Source organism: Vanellus vanellus (genome assembly GCF_965231255.1).
Source record: "Vanellus vanellus genome assembly, chromosome: 2".
Taxonomy (NCBI): Eukaryota; Metazoa; Chordata; class Aves; order Charadriiformes; family Charadriidae; genus Vanellus; species Vanellus vanellus.
Window position 1 is genome coordinate 99,065,339 of NC_138906.1, and position 23,832 is coordinate 99,089,170.

Below are 23,832 nucleotides of genomic sequence, written 5' to 3' on the forward strand. Positions count from 1 at the left end.
AAACTTATTTGAAATGTGCCTAGCAAACTAGTAGAATTTATTGATACAAGATACTATTGAGTAGAACAGTGGAAACTTTCCTCACACGTACTATTTCTATACAACTAAATAGGGCAGCATAAAAGATTCTATCACTTACTAAGCAATGATCCCTCCAGGCTGCTTACTTGGAAACCACCTCCTGGGGTTTTTATTCCTCAATATTGGCTGCTGTTGAAAGCAGGAAGTAGGGACTACTCGAATTATAATATGATTTGAAGTGATTGTTTCAGTGCCTTCATATACCACGTTTGCTCTCTATATCCTCTCTGTCACAGGAAACCGTCTCACACCCAGAACAAGAAACATAAGTTCACTTGGCTATCTCATATCTCTAAGGGACCTGATGCGTGAGTGGACTACAGAAAGGAAAGAGAGAAAAACTCCAGAGACTTACAGGTCATCTTGCTGGCAGGGTGAGTAAATGTCGCGGCAGCTTGGTCTTGTGTTGTCTGGTACACAACGAGTGATCCTGCTTTAAGCATTTCCTCAGAAATTTCCTCTCTAGTAATTTTTGAGAAAAAGATGATAAAAATGTCTCCTGTTTGCAGGTTTTTGACACTGGTGCCCCACATCTTCAGAAGTATTAAGCCAGACATTTCCTATGTTTTCAGTTTTAAGCCTTCAACTTGGATTTAATAGAATAGGCAGTTCTGTCTCGTGGTTTTTTTTTATGCATGTTGTGCTGTTAAGGCCCTTTTCGGATTGGGTGGGTGAAACAGAAATATCTTAACTATTACTGAATCAGTCCAAACTCCTCACGATTCAAAAAGAGATCCAAAAGAAGAAAGGAAGAAAACTCATTTTCCCAGTGCTGACTCCTACAGGTTTGGACCTGTGTTCCCTGCTTTCCCTAGGCAATTTTTTCTAGCTAACAAAATGCAAAGGAAAAAATTACCTAGCAGAGAAGCAAATGTGTAGTAGACTTATGTGATAGTCAGAACCTAATTATACAATCCCCTTTTCTTTCTTTGGATTTGCCTGTTCCAAAAAGTGCTAGAGGCAGAGACCACAGCAGAGTCTGGAGCGTTTTCTCCAGTTCATAGAAGGGAGGTCTGTCAAGTACCAACAAGCCAATCCAACATATTCATGAGTCCCATGTACAGAGGATGACTTATTTTTCAAAAAGATGATCCAAATTGAAGCAGATGACTAACACGGCAGAAAATCATGACAAAACCTAAAGATTACCTCAGAGTCCTCCCTGTGGTGGCTTGAGTCTCTACAGAAGACGTAATAAAAATGTTGCCCTCCTCCATTGGGATGCCTGAAAGAGGCCCTGAGTGTGCGCTTCCCCATTGTATGTGATCCTGCCCATTTCTGTACCCTAAACACTGGCAGGGCCCGTCTGCTTCTGTCTTCTCTGCTGGAGCAGAAAGGCATGAGCTGAATGAGCAGAGCAAACCCGTCTTCCCTGCAACCCAGGCCCAGTGGATGCTTTTTTTCTTTAAAAAGAAAATATAGAGCAGCTGAATTATGGTTTTAGCTGTCTGAGAGTCCACCCCAGCTAGGAACCTTAGGGCAATTTGCCGGAGCCTGCAACACAACAGAACTAAACAAAGGGTGCTCCAGAGGACAGGTACTTTCCTGCCAACAGCTCTCTGATATGCAATGCAGTATCTACCAGTATAATAGTGCCTTTACAATTGCTAATAGGTGATGTGTTTAGTATAATGTTAGGCTGTTTTTCTTAGCATACAAGCAAGGTTTCGACTCTGATGAAAGTCTGCTTTTTCCTGCTGCAAGTTCTTTGAGGGGATCTGTGTAAACACGAAGGCTGTCTGGACTTTGCCTTACTCAAGTTAGAAGAAGGGAAATTGTGCTATTTTTGTATTTTGTTTTGTTTTGTTTACAGTAAATACTGCCCTAAGTGTGCTGAAAGATTATGCTGGTGCATAGAATTTTTACAGAAGTCGGGTTATTCCTTTGCCCACAGTCTTGCTCTCTGTTGCTGGATTCTGGGATCCACAGGGAAAGGTGTTCAGGGGCTGGGGATTCACTTTTTTTGTTCTAGCAGCTGCTTCTTGTCTCCTTGTGGAAAAGGCAGTGGAGCAGATACAGCCTGTGGGCACAGGTTTGTCCGTGCCTCATAAACAACGCACCGTCTTCTTAAACAGTGTAATTACACTATCTTGTTTTAATACGGTAGTGTACTTTCTGAACCACCACTTATTTCCCCCTTAGTTCTACTTTATTTTATATAATATCTGTGAAATGCAGATGCTTGACATGCATTGACACCCTGTTGCAATTAAGTGAGGGCCACTATGACTGAGAACAATACAGGTGTTCAGTAAAGGTGTCAACACAGTTGAAGAATAAAGTTAATATTATTTTTATTCGTAAAACCATTTCTATGTGTATTGCTTCTGCAATTCACATATAAAATAAAATCGTCCTCAAACTGAAATCTTATTGAAGCTTCATGAACATTACTACAGGGAAAATAAAGAAGTGGGTAAATGATTAAATGTATAATTAAGAGTTTCACATTTAGTCCCGTCACTGCAGTGATTTATGGTTTCCATTATTTTGTCTAAGTAATGCACTTCTTTTTTTCTAGTGTTTTTTCTTTCCTTCATTGTTGTTAGTGTCTGTAATCTTATTGTAAGGAAATTTATCCCAAGGACAACATTTTTGTCCTCAGCTGCAAGGTACAGAGGAGAATTAAATCAAAACATAGAAGATGCAATACACTTCCCACTGCAGTTGGTGGGAAAATTGTGAAGTGTTTACAATACTGGACCAGAAATGCTTTATGTGTAAGAACAAAGGGCAGGATGTAGTCTCTGCTGTCATATTTAGGCCTGAAACAGGTGTCTTCAGTACCCAGTCCCAGGAAGGCTCGATAAAGACGTAGGGCTGGGACACACAATCTCCCTCTGTAGTGCATGCCAGGATTGGGTGGAACCCTGCAAACGCAGCAGAAACCACCTTGAAATAGCCCATAGCAACAGCTGACCGCAGACCAGTGCCTACAGGCTGCAGAGTCCAGGCTCTTCTCCAGAGGTAGGTCCCCATAGCAGGGTTTTTTAAAAGGACCCATCAGGCTTCGTGGTCGTCCTTGCAGCCCACCAGATATGTGGGAACTCATTGTTTGTGTGATACTGAGGGCTCTTCCCTTCCTCACCAAGTTGCCCGGCCACTGGGCTGTGCTATCCTCTCGCGAGGCTTTCTGCCAGCTGCGTGATATTTGCAACCTACTTCACTCTTGCAGGGCTGTAGTGGGACTAGTGGACCACTCCCCGCTCCCGTTTTCCAGACCAGCTTGTAGTTCTGCTGGAAAGCGGTGTCCACACCACCTGAGAGGGGGGAGAGACTGGAAACGAGATCCCTCACACCCAAGTGAGTGCTCCAGCTGTATGCTTTTGTAATACAGGATACTGCCTCTTCCACCTGCACCCTAGAAGAGAAGGGTATTTTCCAAGAAGTGCAAATTTGCCTGAGTCTGTTAGGTGTACTCTGAGCAGATCTGAGACTTTGGGGCTTAGGTGTTGTTCCAGGGTCGCAGGGGCTCCTGAATGTGAGATGAGCACCTTGTTGCCGAGGCGGAGATGTTTGTGGGACTTCAAAGAGTAGGTCAGAGTGAGAAATGAGCTTCAGCAGCCGCAGAACAAGTGTTTTCTGGTGGCATTTTTTGTATTCAGACTTGTAAATTTGTATGTGGTCCAAACTTCCTCTTGACCAAGAACCCACCTAAAGAAATAAGATTTCTTCTGCTACCAATATATGGTACTAAGATTCCCCTCTTGGAGTCATTTCATATCAGAATTGCTGCTCTTTTCCAGACTATTGTAGGATGAAATAGCTTGGGTTTTATTTTTGGTGGGAGTTTGAATTCACACCCATGTTAACTTCACCTAGAGCTGCTAACCAGAGCAGAAAAAATATGCTGTCATGTCTTCACCGTTTTACCCTAAATATGGCTTATAGATGCACTTACTGGCAGTTCACAGCAATTTTTAATACAGTTTAATTATGCTCTGTTGAAGGCATTCTAATTTACATTCTTTACACTATTGTATAATTTTACAGTGTTTCTTCTTACTCTGTTTCACTGAAAATATTTGGGCCATTTTGTTTTCATCCTCTGCAACAATTACAGCAGAAACTTAAGAAGAGAGCTTTACAGAATTGTGGCAGAATAAAAGAGCACAAAAGTGAGTTTTCTTGAGAAATGGTTATGTAGAAAAAGACTTCTGTTCTGTCTTTCTGTAGCATGTCTCAGCCTTTTGGGCAAGTTTTTCATTGCCCTAATATTTTTCAGCTCATTTCTGTTTTGTTGTTATTTATTTCTTCCTTTTTCTTTTTTTTTTTTTTTTCCCCTGGCATAGCGTTTTAAGATAGGTAACCAACGAGAACATGCTGTTCCAGGAAGTTATAAGAAGTCATAACTCCAGTACTGTCTTCCTTAATATTTTGGGGGGATGATATTGCTGCTTTACAAGCAAATGTGTGTTTGTTTTAGGGAAGGACTTGTTTACATGAAAATTTGTGTTTTTTCCTTGAGTCATAATAGCTAGTTTAGAGTCTAGCAAGCTGCATGAGAAGTTCTTGTTACTCTACTTGATCAGCAAACCTTTAATTGGCAGCCTGACATTTTCCCTGCCATTGCAGTCCCCATTTGGATCAGAGGTCCCTCAAGTTTTCCTAAGTGTTCTTCAACCCTGACTAACCTAAGTAACGGTTGGTCATTACCACTCCTTCAGAATAATAATTAAATATGTATAACAGATTCAGGCCTACAACAGTATTGTGTTGTATCGTCTTATTCACCTCTTGCTATTGTTGAAAGTCTCTTGGTGTTAACTCATTTTATGGGTAAAAAAATATGTGTAGTATCAGCTGCCCTTTAGGATGGGTTGGGGTTGGCTGTATTTCTAGTCTTGCACTGGGAAGCGCAGGTGTAGGTCACCTCGCAGCGAGATGAATGGTCCCAGTGATTTCAGCAGGCTTCCTTGTGTGAGTCGGAGATTAAAGAGTGCAGCACTTGTCTTCCTCATGAGAAGCTTCCAGAGGCGCGTTGCTGCGTCCTGCCATCCCTAATATTTAGCCTTGTCTGTGCTTAGAGTGAATAATTTGTATTTCAGAACCGTCACATACATGCTTATTTTGACAACACTCTGGTTGGCTTTTTTTTTCATTTATCAGACAAATGCCTTCTTTTCACAGTAGACTGAATAGCTTATGCTTCTTCTGAGCCATAGAAACGTAGCATGTTAATTCATTTGAGCTTGAGGATTACTGCCCTTTTACTGTTTACGATCAAAAGTGTTGGCATGACCATGGGGCAAATGCTTTGCTGGAATGAAATGGCACAGGTTATTTGAAGTCAACTGGTTGAGCCATTCCAATACACAGCAGAGACGAATTTGGCCCCTGGTTCACAAGCCAATGGACTACACTGAGTTTTTACCTACACTACTGGCATATAAAAGAGCACGAGTTTGCAGGCAGAGTATTTTTTCTGTCATCGGTCTGACTCAGTATCGGTTGGACTCTTTAGATGCTACAGCGTTATGTATGCCATATTTAAATTTAAGAGATAAAATAGACATTTTCATGGACTGGGAAACCATGTGCAAAGATGGAGGCCTGTAGTGTCGGATACAAAAAATACAGTTGAGATCCCTGAGAATGAAAATTCAAAACAGAAGCTTTGCTGCTCAGATGGGAGTCCTACTGAGACAAGAAAGGTCCTTTCTTAATATCTCATAGTACCTCTTTTTCACTTTTTTAGCACACAGCTCTTATGTGACATTACAGCTGTTTCTTCAGAAAGCATGGGCAAAACCTGCTTTTGGTAGATCACAAGGAAGAACAGAAACAAGGGAAATGATGCTTGTTTTCTGAAATGCATATATTCTGTTATGCATTGCTGAATAGCAGGGTCATGCAGCTAGAAAGAGTTGGTTCAATGAGAAGTTTATGCAGAGGAGAGTTTGCATTGCAATGCAAATGCATGTGCGAATTTTTCTTGCTTATTTGCTTTCAGGCTAAGCTTTTCCATCCCAAGAACCTCAAGCCACGAGAGGCCTCAGAACCTGCATGAGGACAGCTTTTCTGAGAGGGGATTATCACTTTTTTAGTCACTAAGTTCTTTAAGAACTTTGATAGACATCACATAAAGCTTCTGGCTGAAGCAGCACATCCGCAATTTGACTTGGTAAGCAGAGACGTGCAGAGAGCTGGGCTGCTGCCCCGCGCCTCTGATACTGCGTCGGTCAAACCTGGCCCCAAGGTGCGATGCCCGCAGCTGGTTTCTGCCATTTCAAACACAAGACAACGTTGCGCAAAAACCAGACATGGAAGCTATTCCTTTAGTTCTCTCCTGTTCTGCTGTGCTGAATCCAGATGATATCATTCACCTTCTCCCCTCGTATATTTGCTACAAAGGAATAAAGTGTCGTTCCAAGAGCTGCTGGAGTCAGACTGTCCTGGAATTTGTGGCAGGGACCCTACTTTCTTGTAGCATTATAACGTACCAGGATGAAGATTTGTAGCAGAATGGCATGCACTCAGAGAGAGAAATAAATTTAACGATTGTGTGATATACCCTGATTCTGACTTTCCGGATTTTCAATAAAAACCCTATAAAAATTTTTATAAACATTTTGCAAATATTATTGGGTTAAGCCGGACTATTAGTATTCAGGAAAGCAGCACAAGTGGTCTGGAACTTCATAGCCAGACCTTTTGATGTAACAGAAAGGCCACATTTCTCTTTCTAACCACCTAATCCATACAAGGAAAAATTACTGAGAGAAAGACTCAATTTATTTCCCACAAACCAGAAACAGCTACCTCTCCTTGCTTACCTCCCACTGCATCTGCTTTGATGAAATAATTGCGTTCATTCTTGCTGAAATATTAGCATGAAATAATTAATAATTGCATTTAAAGGAATGTGTGTTTCAGCATCATAGTTAATATTATGTTAAGGTGGAAGCAGTTATTTTATTCACTGTTTCTGGCAGCCCAAGATTGTACACAGAGCTAAAGTTTATTAAGTTGTTTTTCCAATTGTAAGCAATAAAAATGCTTCTGTTTTGCAAGACAAATAGTGAACTTGGGGTACCATTATTTAGCAGTTTTTAAAGATTGACAGCAAGGTAGCAATTGCTCTGTGGTATTACAGAGTTTTACAGGCTAGCCTAATACATAATCATGTTTTTTGATGGATGCGAAATAAGATTGAAAAGTACGGCAGCTGTTTTAGTGACGCTTATTCCTTTTTTCTTGATGTACAGTTTTGTGTAGTGGGAGGGGGGAAGAAGGTAGAGTGAATGAGAATCCCTGGGGAATTTTTGAGGCTGAATGGAAGGAGAACAATTCTGATGGGTTTGATAGGAGAACGACTGGCTTCCTCACTTGTGTGATTGCCTCTGGCTTTTGCATTTAAGAGGCAGTAAAACTTCATCGGTGGGAAGAAAGATGCTTTGGAGCAATAAAAATCGAAGGTTAATGAAAATGAGGGGTATCTTAAGTAAATGAGGAAAGTCTATGGGAAAGGCAAGTGTGGCTGAGAAATAATCAAGTGAACAAAATAAATATGGGAGATGGGGAGAAAGAGAATTGGTGTGATGGGATTGATAATATTTTTATTCCTACAGTCTTTGGGATTTATTCACTATTTTGTCTCTAAGCGTATAAACATACCTCCACCAACCTGGGTTTAAGCATATCTGACTCCACTTAACTACATTACATTTTTCTCCAGACTCACCAAAACTTTTTGAGAATGATACTCTAAATTACTACCCCAGGTAACTTAAATGGGTTTCTGTTAAAATGGAAGGATTCTTAAGCAAGCAAATTGAATATTAAATCCATATCCACACAGCTCTCTAGCCTTTTGTCTTCCTTTTTCCTCAGGCAACCCTGGTCTAGCCTGGGAGATTTTACTGACTTCAGATGCATTAAATATATTGATCTGCAGAAAGCTTTGGCGTCAGGCTGTCTGTAGCCTGTGTCTTGCTGTTGGAAAGGAAATGCTTTTGCCTCTGTCTACAGAAGAAATAAAATGAAAAACATTATCAGGGTTTCAAATCACTGTGGAAGCTGGAGAGGCCAGGGGAATTGGTTAATACCAGCCTTATTGTCATTAGTGGGGAAGAGCTTGGCTAAAAGTGGCAATGGTTCTTTTTAGCATCTCAGAAAACTTTAAAGAGTGCATTTTGGAAAAATTATTTGTTCAGAAATAACCTATATAGTCAGTATATACCTTCTCACCAGGGCCAACAGCATTTCGGAGGGGATACTTTACTTCTCTTTTCTCATTTATAACATCGTGTTCTTTCTTCATAATGGGGTTCCCCTGATGTCAGCACAATCTTCCTTGAGTTTTGGACTAGCTTCAAGCTGTGAGGGAATTGTATAAAGCCACTTAATTTTGTCTCCTATTTTTCTTTACTTTTAAGTAAAGTACTGTTTTACTAAAGTAAAAATCACTGCTCAGGTTCAGTGATTTGCGCCCATGAGTCTCTTTGTGCTTAATCAGGTGAAAGGTTAGTTGTACAAATACTGCTCCCCTTGCAACAGCAACTCATGCGAATTGTCCTCCATCATATTCTCACAGAGCACTAAGTCCAGGCTCCAGCTACAACGGGGATTGAATGGTTGTAGTTTTTCCATCATAGAGGTTAACTGAAAAAAATGCAACTTTGGTCACTGAAACCAACCTGGGTTCACCAAAAATAGTTAAAGGCTATGACTGCTGTCCTGAGTTACTTCCTACACCATCGAATAATTACTTTCTTCCCTTAGTAATTTCCTGAATAAACTTTTCCTTTTATCAGGCCCAAATAAGCCTTTAAAACACCTTTTGCTGCACTGCATAAACACATCCCCTTACAGTATCCATCACCTTAACATCACACACTACACAAAACTCCCCTACCTCCACCAGCACCAACGCACATTTCCCTGGACCCATCACACTCCTCTCTTCCCCACCAGATAGCACTGACCTACTTACCGTACTTTGCCATAAAGGACGTCTTCTACCGCTGTTACCATCATCCCTTGCGCAGGCATCTCCACAACGTGCAGGTTTCGTGCAGCCACAGGTGCCTCAGGTCCCTGCCTCTTCCCTCCTGAAAGTGGCGCAATGAGGAGTACAAAAGGAGTGGTGGTGGCATGGCACCCCTCTCCTGAGCTTGCCACACTGGATTTGGGAATTAGATGTGCTTCTGAGTGCTGTCCACTCTCCAGAGAGGGGAGTTGGTCTGAGTTTTGTTTTTAAAATGTTGTTTATGAACATTCATCCATTTTTTTCTCCTAAAATATTTCTGTAAGTATTTCCACTGTTATGGTAGTTCACACCTCAGTGCAGACATTGCAGCTGTGGTTTATGTGCTTTTTGTTTTGCTTAGGTAACATATACTGTCATCAAATGCTTACAGGCTTCCCTAGAAAATGTCTTCACCTTTTTCTGAGTGTCAGTGCCCCCTCCACAGGTGCTGCTGTTTTGCTTTCTTAATTCTGATACTCAATTATCCTCCCAAAGAGCAGGAGAGGCTTCTTGTAAGGCCCAGGTGAAAGCTGTCTTCTCGTTACAGCCAGTTCTTAACTGGTGTCTACCAGCCAGTACTAGAGTTCATCTTGCTGTGGAGTTGTGCTGGAGTGAGAGAAGCAAATTCTTCTGGTAAGATAAACTTGCCTTGCAAATGTAAATAAGATGTGTTTCCTAGATTATATCTTGTAGTTAGTTATCATAAATATATAAAATACTCTTTGGTTTCCTGAAGGAAGTGTTTTACCAGAGTGATTTCTTTGTGTTATCCTTCAGCTTTGGAATGCACTTTTGTCTAGTGCATAAATAAGGGTGCTGCTGGGGCAAATGCAAATTGTTTTCTGTTGTGTAGCTATTTACTATCCTCTCTGTAGTAATGATGGAAGAGGGATGGGAAGTTGTCTTTTTTTCTTTCTTTGGTATCAGGGTGGAGGTGACTTACTAGAAGAAAGCAATAGGGTTGCTTAGTCTCTCTGGCACTAGTGGCTTAGGGTCAGATGGAGGCAGATGAGGCTGAGATGTGGGTGAGATGGGGAATGAAGAAGAGAGATTTGAAGTTATATCTCAAATTACATGAATGCTGGTGCTATTTGCTCTTTGATCGGTGTGACCTCTGCTATTAAGTAGAAACTTAAATAAGGAGTATGGGCTTGGAAGTGACCTCCTGAGTCATCCTCTCTTTCCTCTTTCCATCACAGCTGCCGCAGTATATAAATCTCTTTGAGAAGGCTGTCATAGTCCATCTTCAATTTAGTAGGGCTCTCTGCCTTGTTACAGGCTGGTTGTTCCCCAGCTGAGCTCCTGTGAAAATTAGAAGCCTTCTAATTTTTGGCTACGGCAAGTTCAAAGCCAGTTTATTCATATTTGTTTTACTGCCAATATTCTCCTTCAACTTAAATGGTTTTGGTTTTCTGTTGTCTGTGAAACTTTCTCAGGCTTTGTTGTTGTGCAAGTTAACAAACTAAGGCCTTTGAAAGGTATCTTTTCAGGTCAGTGGAGTGGGGAGGTGGGTTTTGTTGGTTTTTTTGCTATTTTGATAAGGTTTTTCATCTACTTTCTCTTTTTTTTAATTGTTATTGTTTTGGGATGTGTATAAAAAAGCCACAAAAAAACTATGATGACTCAGAACTTCAAATTACTTTTCCACCAGTTTCTACAGGACTGATGCTTCCTTATGTAAACACGTTTCTTGGGCTCTCTTACAGAGAGAAATATTATTGGTAGCTTGTAGGTGTCTCAAGTAAGATGAATCTCCCCTAACTCTGTATATCTATGTCTGAACTAGTCACCCTGGGCTGTCTGTATAGCCAATGGAGAGAAATAGGTAGAGCTAGGGTGAGATTAATCTGACCTGTTTTAGGCATCTAATTTAGGATGAAAGGAATTGTGCCCTAAATCTCCAAGAATCATGGAAGCCTAAGACGGCTTGCATTGATGAGAATTTCTGCTTTTAATCAGAATAATCCTATTCCTTCTGACTGGCAGATTAGCTCCTGGTTTATAGTGGTAATTCTTGTTACTATCTGAGTGCGAATAATAGGAACACACTAGAATATAATAGTACCGCTTCTCAGTTCTTAATATACATCATCAAATGGTGAAGACAAAAGTGAAGACTTGCTGTGGGTGTGCTTTTACAAAATGGACTTATTTTCTATAGACATGGAGGTATGATTCTACACTTAATTTTGCAAAACACATGGATTTTTGAGCTGTGTCCAAGACTTGAAGGTAGAAGTTCACTGTTAGCAAAGCAGGAGTCTCTCAGACGAAGATGAGTTTGTTTTTTTTGTTGGTTTTTTTTTTTCAGCCACTTAAAGGTGTTAGATGTCAGACAGGGGGGTGGGACTTTGACTGCTGTTAAAGGATAGAAAGGCAGACAGAGGACCTTAGTGTAAAACTTTGTTAACATTTCAGTTGAAAAGTACTTTGTGCAATCTGGCCTACTAGTTAATATTCAAGTAATATCATCGAGGACCAAGAGTAGATCAAGAATTTTCAAGGTTGGTCAGTGCTACACAGACCTTGAAGGAAGTAAAAAAGTGTTCAAAGTGCTTGAAGGCCAATTTTCAATCTCGTGGTAAAGCCAAGGATCAGCCTGGGCTTTTATCGATTTTTTTAATGTTCACACTGAATCCCTTTTCTAAGGAGGCAACAATGTCTGTAAAGACTTGCTGAATGACAGTTATTCAGAATTATTTGTAACAGCCTATTTGGAAATGCTTCACAGTAGTCCACAAGCCTTGTAGGCAGTGTATCACAAAGCGTACTCAAAGCTAGTACAAGGCTATCAAAAAGTGGCTCTTCCAACACATATACTAGTGGTCAGTGATGATCATAAAAGTTAGTAAGTCTACTCATACTTAATGTCTGTAGCTCCACAGCTCCACCACCTTCTAAAGTGAAATTCCTCACCCAAAATGACTGGTCCTCAAACCAAGGAATATGAGTCCTTCTGGGCTGGAGGGCATTGCAGGCTCGGGAAAAGCTGCCCACTTTGCTGGGGAAAGGGGAAGCATGTTTCTCCCTTTGCAGACAGTGCTTGTTCAGAGCCACTCATAGGTGGAGAGGTGAGATGGATAAGAGGAGTGAATGCAGCTGAGACAGTCTAAAGCCCTTGGATCAGCTGGTGGTCTGTGTGGGGTAGATACTTGTGTTCTGTGGTACATGCATCCCAAATAAATGGAGAGACTGTTATTGCTCTGAAATGTAAAGGGAACAAAATTCCATGGATGATATCAAACAAAGTTTGGATTAGGTGTTATGCCTTGCTCACACCGTCCTATGTAAATAGAAGTCGCACTTACAGGTTTGTCTGCCAAGGCAGAAAATGAAGTGTGTAGTTTTGTGTGTTGCCACTTCATAGGTTTTGAAATATTGATTTGTTTACTGTCATGGCAGAGTTACACTTTCTGAAGTGATGGCAACATTCATCTAGTTTACATCTGTTGGTATGATGGCTGTGCATCACCTTGATGGTTTATGAATGGACAAAACAAATTTTACTACCGAGTCATTCTTGCTCACAAGTCAGAGTCTGCTGTTTGACTTGGCATGCATGGACTTCACAGTACGATTGTGCTTTTTGTGGGGGTAGAGCTGATGGATGTCGTCCAGAGTCTGTGTTGCCATTGAGAAGCAGCTGCCAGAGCCTTTTGATGTCCCTGTAGAATTTTTCTACTTTAGCCTTACAGTTGCTCCTATGCTTATAGGACTGCAGAATTATTTTTAGGGCAGTGTGGCTCATCTAATATTGTGTTCCTGCTCAATTTGTAAACCTTGTCTAGGATCTACTTCTTAATTAACAGTACTGCCCTATGTAGTCTAATGATGTTGTTCCCAATTCATATCACACTTCACTGTCACTTCATATTGCACTTTTTACTATCGCTCCATTGCAATCTTACTTGAAGACTTGTAAGACAACTACAAATGATGAGAGCTCATTTTGTCTCATTTGGCTGTACCTGCACTGTGGCGCGAAAGCTTTATGGGTTTCCAGAGGGCAACTGTTTATCTTGTTTCATTCATTTATAACTTAGCCTTGTGCGATTCCACAGTGCTAGTATATTTTTTTCACTTTGGGAATAGTATCTGTTGTAATTATAAGTATTGCAAGGGTTGGAGTTTCACAGGACCATAATGCTGGTGTTATCCATCTCTTCTCCAGCATCATCTGCTGTTGCAGTCTAAGGATCGCCATCTGCCTTTAGAAGACTACTTTTGGGGTTTGTCTCCGGTTATAAGGGGTTGACTTTGATGCCCTTTCCAGACCTAGGATATGTTTGGAACCTTCTGGCTCTTAAAGCACTTAATTTTTGAAAGGAAACGGGGTTTGCTAGTGAAGTTGTGTGGAGTGTTTTAAAACTAGGTCTGATGTAAGAGTCATCCTACTCATTATGAGTCCAATTCATAATCTCTGCTTTTTGTGACACTGTCTTAAATAGTAAAGGTGAAATACTTCCCTTGTTTTACGTAGACCAAACCTCGTCAGTCACACCTTTTCCTGTGGTACAACAAACAGGACTTCCCCTCTGTCCCTGTGAACAAGTGCAGATAATAACTTGAGCTTCTTGTTGCATTCCAGTTACTACAAATTCTACTAATCTATGTAAAATCAACTAAAAAAAAAAAATATTGAAAATTCCAGACAGCTTGTACCTAGGAAAGGAAATTGCATACTCTCCAACCTGAAATACCTCAGGATGTTCTCATCTAGGTACTACAGTACTGCTTCATTTCAAACTTGTAGCATTTTAAAACATTAAAATCTTCTCTGCAGACTACATATATAGTAAGCGTTCAGAATGATGTGTCTATATACACATATGCGAAAATGCAGACTGATACATCTGCAGTTACTTAAAGTTCTCTTAAGGCATCAAGTCTGAGCATGTGAGCTGCTTTCTTTGGTCCTCTAATGATATGTTCCAATTCTCTCTTGCGGACTGATTTTTCTCAGTTCTTGCTATGCTGAAGAGCTGCTGGTCCTCCTCAGGCAGTACTTAGGACAATATGAAAACCAATGCAGCTATGGAAGAGAAGAGGCTAATCCACACAGTTTTTCCTTAAAAAATTAAATTTCTTACTAAAAGAGATAAGGAGTGAAATTTCAGTTGTTAGAAGAGGCCCAGCTAAGAAGCGAAGTTACTGAACAAAATTGGTTCTGTTTTACCTCAAACCAGGACATTTAGGTGTAAAATGTTTTGACACCTGAAGTATTGAAGTTACGAGTTTAAGGAGATACAGTTAGGAAACCTACTTGCAATCAGGTCTTTTCAAGTACTTTACAGAGAAGCAATGAGAATGATTCTAGTTCAGCTTTATGAAAACTTTAGAGGTTTGGAAATTTGTCATCTTGTGCTCAAAGAAAAACATGCCTTTGGACAATGCAAAATCAGTTCATGTCAAAAGGTCTATTTGCAGCCTTGAGTCCAGTTGATTAAATAGAGTTTTGGAGCCACAAAAGCTGTTGGACAAAATATTATCATATTACTGAAGAATTTCAGCCTTTAGAAAGTATCTGACAGAATATTTATTCCAAAATTTCTACCCAGAACCTTGTGGTTACAAGACCAACTAATTGTCTAATATCAGACATTTATTGTGGACAATAATACTGTCTGATTAGACTATATGATCAAATTCTAACAGCATGATGATAATTTATTTTTAATTGGTTTACAAACCTAAACAAGTGTTAATCCCCCTCTTTTCTTTCCATTTTTTGTTGTTCCCCAAGTACGCTGGAACCAAATTTACAAAAGAAAGCACTCTTGCTCTTTGATATCAAGGCTGATACTTTGAAGATGATTTAACTTTTAAAAATGGAATTATTAGCAGAAAACTACACATCAGATGAGAACAGTACAAGCCTCTTGTTAAAAAGGTTCATTAGATAATTAGTAATAAGAAAAAAAATCAAAACGCTAGGTTAATATCAAAGTGGATGATAAATTTTGGTTTAAATGTAGTACATGAAACTACTATACATACTGTCTCATGTTTCTGAGGTATCACCACATGGAAGACTTAATAAATTGTGATATGATGGTAGATATACTTTAACACATTAAATAAAACTGTACAGTACATAGAACAAATAATTTCTTTAAGGTAGACCAGAGTATAGGACCTATCTATGAAAACTTCCTAGCAAGCATAGTACTTCCTCATGAAAATATACATGCCACTTGCTTGTTGTAATCAAGGTAATCCCATGTTTGAAAATGTTAAATGCAGATTTTGTTGGAATAAAAATACAAGATATTCGCTAGAAAAAGCGTACTTTGAGAGGAAAATATTTAAATACAATGTATTGGATAGGTGCTTCCGTAAAAGTGTGGCAGGTGTCATAAAAGCTTCTAAAATGAGGCTCTTCAGCAGCAAGTCAAGGGACCACATTCATATTGCAAGATTGCCTCATCTGATCTATTGGACTTCCATCTGTTTTTCCATGCCCCAAACAACACTTTGCTGTGAGGTCCCAATATGTTTAGAGGCAGAGGGCCATCAGCCTAGGATGATCATGACTGGATTGGGCTGGGGGGAGTCATACTTATGTGTTTCATTTCCTCTGCACATCATCTTATTGCCACCAGCACCCTGGATCTCCTGCAGTGCCTTGCTCTGCTTCCTCTGCACGGCATCTGCAGTAGCTGATGCAAGACCCAAAACGGGAGGAGCTTTGTTGTAGGATTGCGGTAAAGGAGGTTTAAGAGATTGTACTCACTCCCTTTCATCCAGCTGTGCTGGGTTACAGGGGTGCTCTCACTGGCTGTCGTAGGCAAAGTCTCTGGCATAGTTAGGAGTAAGGGAAGGATGGAGAAAGCAAGAAAAAGCCTGAAGCGGAGCACTCCAGCTTCTTGTCTTTTACTTGATAAGTGGACTGGGATACTCCATGTGGTGGGAGCAGGGATACAGAGGAAGCAGAGATCAAAGTGGCAAACCTGGAGGCATATTGAGCCAGGGCAGTAGGAATGGATTTGTGAACTTCTCTGTTACCGGGCCAATACTTGTCTCATTGCTTCATTTTATCTGACCCTTGAGACTATAATCTCTCTGGATCTGTGTTTTAATATCTCTTCTATAACTCTGTTGGGAGTCCTTTTCCTTACAGTCTTACATACACTATTGTAGTATCCAAGAACAACAATATTTGCTTTCTTTATTCAGATCTAAAGTTTTCTGTGCTATATTTGAACCTTAAGTTCTATTTTGGATGGACTCAGTTTTTTTGCTGATTAAAATAAAAACTTGTCTGAATGCAGAGAAAAGCCTGTCATGCAAGAAATTGTAAAAAAAAAAAAAAAAACCAAAAAAAAACTTGAAAGAAACTTATGTTAGATGTGTGGACAAAATATTTTCCAGCCTTCTTCTGTTTCCCGTTACCATGCAAGACTACACTTCGCAGCTGTTCTGTAGCTTTCTGTGGAGAATTTGTCCAGGTCTGTGTGACACAGGATATAGTAGTCTGACCGTTGCCAGAGTGCTCATATAAATTCAAAATATTCTTCAACTTCCAAGACAATAAAAATAAGCCCTCACTTCAAACTTTTGAAGTCCAATGTAGCACAATATATATATGTGGACTCCTGAGCCATGAAAACCCTCAGCTGGTGCATTTGTTGGTGTTGGTACAGGTCAAATGTGTTTTCTGGAGGTTCACAATCTGCATGTGTCTTCACCTACAGCAGCTAAATCCCTACTTCTTCAGACAGAAACTGTAACGCGTCCTTGTTCCTTTGGAAGCTCTGTGACCGTTACTGCAGGAACCACAGTTCTCCTTTTCTGTCAGTGCACAATAAAAAGTGGTATCTGGAAAAATATTCATATCAGACAGGGGAATGTTGGTACCAGGCTTCCACTACATTAAACACAGCATGCTGTCCCTTGTGTAAGAAATATTTTCTATCAATATCAGTTCTTGGTGACCCCAGTGACCTTGATTTTTAGTTCATAAATGTTGTCGTATGAAACCCCCCTCTAAACTGTGTGGTCTGGTTCCACATCAGTTTTTAATTTAAAAACCTGATATTTTTTTTTTTTTTAAGAATGGTAATTAAATAACAGTCTGTGCTGAACAGAAACAGATTAGCATTGCCTTGCTAGCAGGAAGGTGAACGTTTACCCCCTTTGCTCTGAAGTAGCACCCAAAGCCACCTTTTGCTCTTAAAATTCAAAGTGTAAAGCTCTTTCAGCTACAGTGATGTTCTGGTATCTTTTTGTCTCATGTTTGTACAGCATCAAATACGATGGGGTCCTGGCCTGTGACTGGGACTTCTAAAAGCTGTGGTCGATCAACAAAAACTGTTCTAAGCGGAGATTTCAAAACTGGCTGTGACTTGGTCTCATTCCCAATAGCATTGGAAGATAGCATATTGGAAGATATCCATGTGATTCTAGTATTGCGTAGATCATAACTATTGATGACAAGCTCAGAGCCTGTCAGCAGAGCTAAATCAAGGGAGACCTTGTACAAGGACACGCTTTCTGGTCACTTAGTCCTAAGAGACAATCTGGGGTCATTTGTCAAACTGGCTGCTGCCGCTTTTCCTTCACTGAGGGAATCAAAGTCCTCAGTGTTCTTCATTTTACAATAAATAAGTATGAGGTGATTTTTTGAAGATGTAAGTTGCATCCACACTGTCACAATCTGCCTTTTCAATGAGCAGCTTGGGAGATGAGAGAAAACCTGTTAAAATTCAGTACAGATTTCATAGAATCATAGAATGGTTTAGGTTGGAAAGAACCTTGAAGATCATTGAGTTCCAAGCTCCCTGCCATAGGCAGGGACACCTCCCACTAGACCAGGTTGGCCAAGGCCACATCCAGCCTGGCCTTGAACACCTCCAGGCATGGGGCCTCAACAAGCTCTCTGGGCAACCTGTTCCAGTGCCTTACTACCCTCAGAGTGAAAAACTTCTTCCTAATGTTCAATCTGAACCTCTTCCAGTTTAAAGCCATTCCCCCTTGTCCTATCACTACACGCCCGAGTAAAAAGTCCTTCCCCAGCTCTCCTGTAGGCCTTCTTTAGGTACTGGAAGGCCGCAATAAGATCTTCCTGGAGCCTTCTCTTCTCCAGGCTGAACAGCCCCAACTCTTTCAGCCTCTCCTCATAGGAGAGGTGCTCCAGCCCTCAGATCATCCTCATAGCTCTCCTCTGGACACGCTCCAGCAGGTCCATGTCCTTCTTATGTTGGGGACTCCAGAGCTGGATGCAGTACTCCAGGTGGGGTCTCACAAGAGTGGAGTAGAGGGGCAGAATCACCTCCTTTGACCTCCTGGCCACACTTCTTCTGATGCAGCCCAGGATACGGTTGGCCTTCTGGGCTGCGATCGCACATTGCTGGCTCATGTTGAGCTTCTTGTCAAACAGCACCCCCAGGTCCTTCTCTTCAGGGCTGCTCTCCAGCCATTCCCCACCGAGCCTGTATTTGTGCTTGGGATTGCCCTGACCCAGATGTAGGACCTTGCACTTGGCCTTGTTGAACTGCATGAGGTTGGCTTGGGCCCACCTCTCCAGCCTGTCCAGGTCCCTCTGGATGGCATCCCTCCCCTCCAGCATGTCTGCCTCGCCAAACACCTTGGTATCATTGGCAAACTTGCTGAGGGTGCACTCAACCCCACTGTCCATGTTGCCGACAAAGATGTTGAATAGTACAGGCTCCAGTACCGACCGCTGAGGAACACCACTCATCACTGGTCTCCATTTGGACATTGAGCCGCTGACCACAACTCTTTGAGTGCGGCCGTCCAGCCAGTTCTGTACCCACAGAGTGGTCCATTTGTTGAATCCATGTCTCTTCAACTTAGAGACCAGGATATTGTGTGGGACAGTGTCAAACGCTTTGCACAACTTTTCCTGAAAGACCTGGAACAAGACATAAGGAGAAACAAGTATATCCATGATAAACTTTGATAACAGAGCAATTCATATGAAGTATATGAACAGGTTGCAACTGAGGATGAGGGGGTGGGTGTGTTGTGTTTTGGGGTGGTTTGTTGTTGTGTGTGGTGGTTTTTTTTGTTTTTTTTTTTTTTTTTTTAAACAGATACCTCAGGGCCCCAATAGACAGTTTACATTTCTCTTTTTGTTCCCATTCTGAAGTACCAGGAAAACAATTGTAGTCTTTTTTCACTTCCCTTCTGGTATTATTCTAATATTTCCTGGGTGTCTTCTGAGATAAACGTAACAAGTGTTAGCATATAGCTATTAAATCTTCTAAGACTGTGAAATAGCTGTTCCTGTCTGTCTATTCACAGCCTTGTAATAAAGCGCCTTTTAACTACAAAATCTGTTAAAGGTATATGAAAGTCCTCACGTTCTGTTTTCCCATTCTCCTCTCTGTTAAGCCTCGAACATACAAAACAACATCAATGTCAACTGTTACTCTAGATTCATGCATGCCAACTGAAAGTGTAATAGAATCCTCTTTTTTTTTTTATCATGGGACTCAATTAATACAACCTTTGTTCAATATTAATTTTCATACCTGTCCAGGATGAGATCTAGAATCCAGATGCTGTTTCAGTCTTGTTTTGTAATTAGTAGTGTAGATTACTATTGCCTCTGGTTTAAGCTTAGGATTTGTTCTACCCTGTGTAGCTTAAAACCTATCCACTGCCTGCAAGATCTGTTCTGCACTTGTGCACAGTGAATCTTTTCTCTACCACACGCACACAGTAACTTATACAGATTAACAGGCTAAAAATAATAATGCAATGCATATGAGACTTCTTGAGTGAAGCCAAACCTGTTTATAAATTATGACATCTAGGGGAGAGGAAACATTGTACTGTTAGTTTCATGCTTTTTTTTTTTTTTTTTTAAGTGGTGGGGTTTTTTCCCATTCTATTAATTGTATTACAGAGATTATGTGTTTTTAAGGCAGCAGGGATGAGGAACTTAGTCCTGCCATATCTTCAAATGCATGTATAACCTTTTTTGACTTGATTTAAACATCTACCAGAGACTTATCTTTACTGGACCATGTTTTTAGGTAGATGTGCAAGTGTCTGCTAGCTTTTTTTTAAAAAAATTGAAGATCAGAAGACTTTTTTCCTTTCATCCTGCATCTTCAGATCCACAGATAATGTTTTATTACAATGCTTCTTTTCCTAGAGGCAAGCTAGACAGTTGTCCTCAAAGTTATCTCCCAAATCTTTTTGCTTTCCTACTCTCTTCTGTCTTGATAATCAAGAAACAAGATACTTGCTGAAATTCTTCAGGGAGAATCTTTATTATACTAATTATTCCCATTCCACAAAGCTTTAAAGCTGTGTTACCTTGCTGTTTTGTACGGGAATAATGTGAGTACTACTGAAACCAAATACCTCTATTAATACAAGGTTAACTTGAATTCAATTTCTCAAGTCGGTGTTCCCATAGTAAATTGAATAATTCCACACTGCATCTTTGCCTCTTCCTAATACATTGTTTAAGGCCAGATGTTGTGTGGAGTGGGGTGCTGCTGTTCACAAATCAAGAAATTTTATTCATAGTTTACTTTATTTGGGGAATTTGTAGAGCTGTGCTGCTACACACAGACTCTTCCCTCCTCTCCCTGGCAGTAGCTGTATCTGCTCTACACAGATGTGTAGCATCACTGCACCTGTAGAGATCAGAGCTGTCTTCTCTATGGCAGTTGGACATACCATCATTTCTCAAGAAATCAGGTGGGCTTAACAGCAATTTTAAGACACAATATTTAACATTGGCTGTAGGGAAAATAAGTTTCATACTGCGATCTCTGTATATGTTTTTGACTGTTTTATAACCATACACTCAATTACTTCTCTAGTAAACTTGGTATAAAGAGTCCAGTGAAAGAATAAGCATGTGTTCCTTGCACGTACAGCAAAGAAAGAGCGAGCCTGGCTTTTTACCCCCTCCCTTTCCTTCCTCATTCTTCTTGAAGGGCTTAGCCTTAGAGTAACAGCCTCGTATCTGCCTTCCGCTCTGAGCACAAGGCCTGGGTTGGGGTTCAGTGGGATTTCAAGTCACAGCAGGGATGTATCATCCTCTCCTCACATCCCTCTTGCAGGTTTCATGGCCCTACAATAACATTCTCACTGATATGCAGAGTATTTGTTTCCGTCTCAAACAGGGAGATAAATATCAGTTTCTTAATGCTGCAATATTACAATTTCCAGAAAAGTAATTTCAGATCATTTTAGGGAGTATAACAATGTATTAATACAAATTTCTTGACAAACTGCAGCTTGAGTACTTGCAGAGTATAAGACAAACCAACAATTTATTATGAAGAAGAAAATGAATAGTGCTGATGCCATAATATTTTACTGTTGTTGGCAATAAATTATTGTGAAATACTTCTGGAAAGTGATATATCAGTTTTGATTCTGCTCCTGTGGTGTTGTGGCTCCAGTGATTAAACACTGAATACTTGCTCTTGTTTATTCCAGAGCTAAGCAATGAATTAGCTTCAATGTGATCTGAACTGTGGAATTCATTGGAGGCAACTCCTGTGTCTTGCTTCTAACTTTGATGCATTTGATGTGTTTAATAAGGGGCTCATAGAGTCCTCTTATTTGCCCTGTCTGGCCCTAATCCCTGAATCATGGAATCACAGAGGTTTTCAGAGTTGGAAGGGACCTCTAGACATCATCTAGTCCAACTCCCCTGCTAAAGCAGGATTGCCCAGAGCACATTACTCAGGACTGCATCCAGGCGGGTCTTGAAAATCTCCAGAGAAGGGGACTCCACAACCTCCCTGGGCAGCCTGTGCCAGTGCTCTGTCGCCCTCACCGTAAAGAACTGTTTCCGTGTATTTGAACGGAACTTCCTGTGTTCTAACTTGTGCCCATTACCCCTCGTCCTGTCACTGGGAACCATTGAAAAGAGCCTGGCTCCATCTTCCTTCAGCCCACCTTTTAGATACTTGTACGCCATAATAAGGTCTCCCCTCAGCCTTCTCTTCTCCAGGCTAAAGAGTCCCAGCTCTCTCAGCCTTTCCTCATAAGGCAGATGCTCCAATCCATTAATCATCTGAATGAAACATCTAGATCTTTCTTATGGTATTGTTTAAAGTAATTTAGCAAACACATGACAATACCAGTTAGACCTCTACTCACACAGAACTTCACAGAACACTTGAGGCTGGAAGGAACCTCTTGATATCAATTGGTCCAACCCCTTCTCTCAAGCAGTTAGAACAAGTTGCCAAGGATCTGCTGACAATGCTCTTAAAGCAGGCCAGGATGCAGTTGGACTTCTTTGCTGTGAGGTACACTGCTGGGTCATGGTTGTCTTGTGGTCCACCAGGACCCCAAGGTTATCCTTTACAAAGCTGCTTTCCAGCTGCTTTGTCCCCAGCACGTACTTATGTTTCCCGTTATTCCCCCTCAGATGCTTTATACCTCCCTTCGTTGAAGTTAATGGGATTCCTCTGTGTCCATTTCTCCAGCCTGCCCAGGTCCTGCTGAATGGCAGCACACCCATCTGATGTATCAGTCGCTCAGTTTTGTATCATCTACAAACTTTCTGAGCATTCGTTCAGTTTTGTCATCCAGGTTATTAAAGAAGGCACTAATAGTTTTGGCCCCAGTGTAAACCCCTGGGGTACACCAGTAGTGTTTTTCCTTCAGATGGACTTTGTGCCCTCTGGGCCTGGCAGCTCAGCCAGTTTCCTGTCTACTTCACTGCCTTCTTATCTAATATATACTTTGCCAGCTTGTCTGAAGATGTTATAGGAGACACTGTCAAAAGCCTTAGTAAGGTCAATGTAAATAACATCCGCTGCTCTATCAAAATTCACCAAACTGGTCACCTCACTGCAGAAGGTGATGAGGCTGGTTAAGCGTGGCTTCCCCTTTCTAAATCCATGCTGACCACTCCTAACCACCTTCTTGCCCTTTATGTGTTTGGAAATGGTTTCCAACATAAGTTACTATATTGCTGTCCCAGGGACTATGGTGAAGCTGACTAGTCACTAGTTCACTCCCAAGTGTGTTAAATAATTCCTCATGAATACAACACACAGATCGCACCAAGTCCTTTGCTTTAAAATAATGGTAGTAATAATGGTCAAGTATTTAAGCGTCGTGCCTCATATTTTTCTGGCTGGATCGTTCTGCTCTGGGATGCAGCAGCACTGCAGGCCGATCTGGTTTGGCAGCAGGGAGGCACTCCACCAAAGGGAATTTTGGTGGTTCCTGGCATTTGCAATCATATATGAGAAGTAGGCAGACTTTGTCTACAATAAGGCATTCATGTCTTCTTTATGGCTTATTCTTCCTCCAAGAGGAAGGAAAAAAAAAAAAGAAAAACAGCAACAGGCTGTTCTGACCCTCCTGCCCTATCTGTTGTTACCCCTAAGTGTTCACACTACTCCAGCTGCAGAGGTGGCAATGGGGTCAGTGAGGTCTCCTTAATCCCTCTTTGTTCTCTCATGTATCATGTATATGAATGTTTTCTGCAACTGAAAATTGTCAGATTGATGTACTTGAAGGCAGCTACCCTTCAAGTGGAGCACTGTGCCTCGTTATAATTCATTTCTAGCCCATTATAGCTGTTCCTCATCTTAAAAGTATGGATTTGAGGTCTTCTTCCGGTGCATTGTGCTCCTTACAGAAAGGGGGGGGGGGGGGGGGGGGGGAGAGGAGCTTTTTAAGGCAGCTATTTTGTCTGTGCTCACAATCTTACCACAGCAGCCTGTTGTAATATAAAATTTAGGAGGTCAGTAAACAACTCAGCAGTAATTGAGCAATTCAAACAAAAGCTTCTCCTCAATATTTGATGCTTGGGATGGGGGGAG

At 41.0% G+C, this 23,832-nt stretch overlaps 1 long non-coding RNA gene across 1 annotated transcript in view; it reads left to right on the forward strand.

The window, feature by feature from the left end:
- Positions 1 to 401: 401 nt before the first annotated feature.
- LOC309686324 overlaps positions 402 to 23,832 on the forward strand; it is a 246,492-nt gene continuing 223,061 nt past the window's right edge. The window contains exon 1 of the long non-coding RNA XR_014270530.1: positions 402 to 455. This is a non-coding gene — a long non-coding RNA (uncharacterized lncRNA). The remainder of the gene's footprint in view (positions 456 to 23,832) is intronic.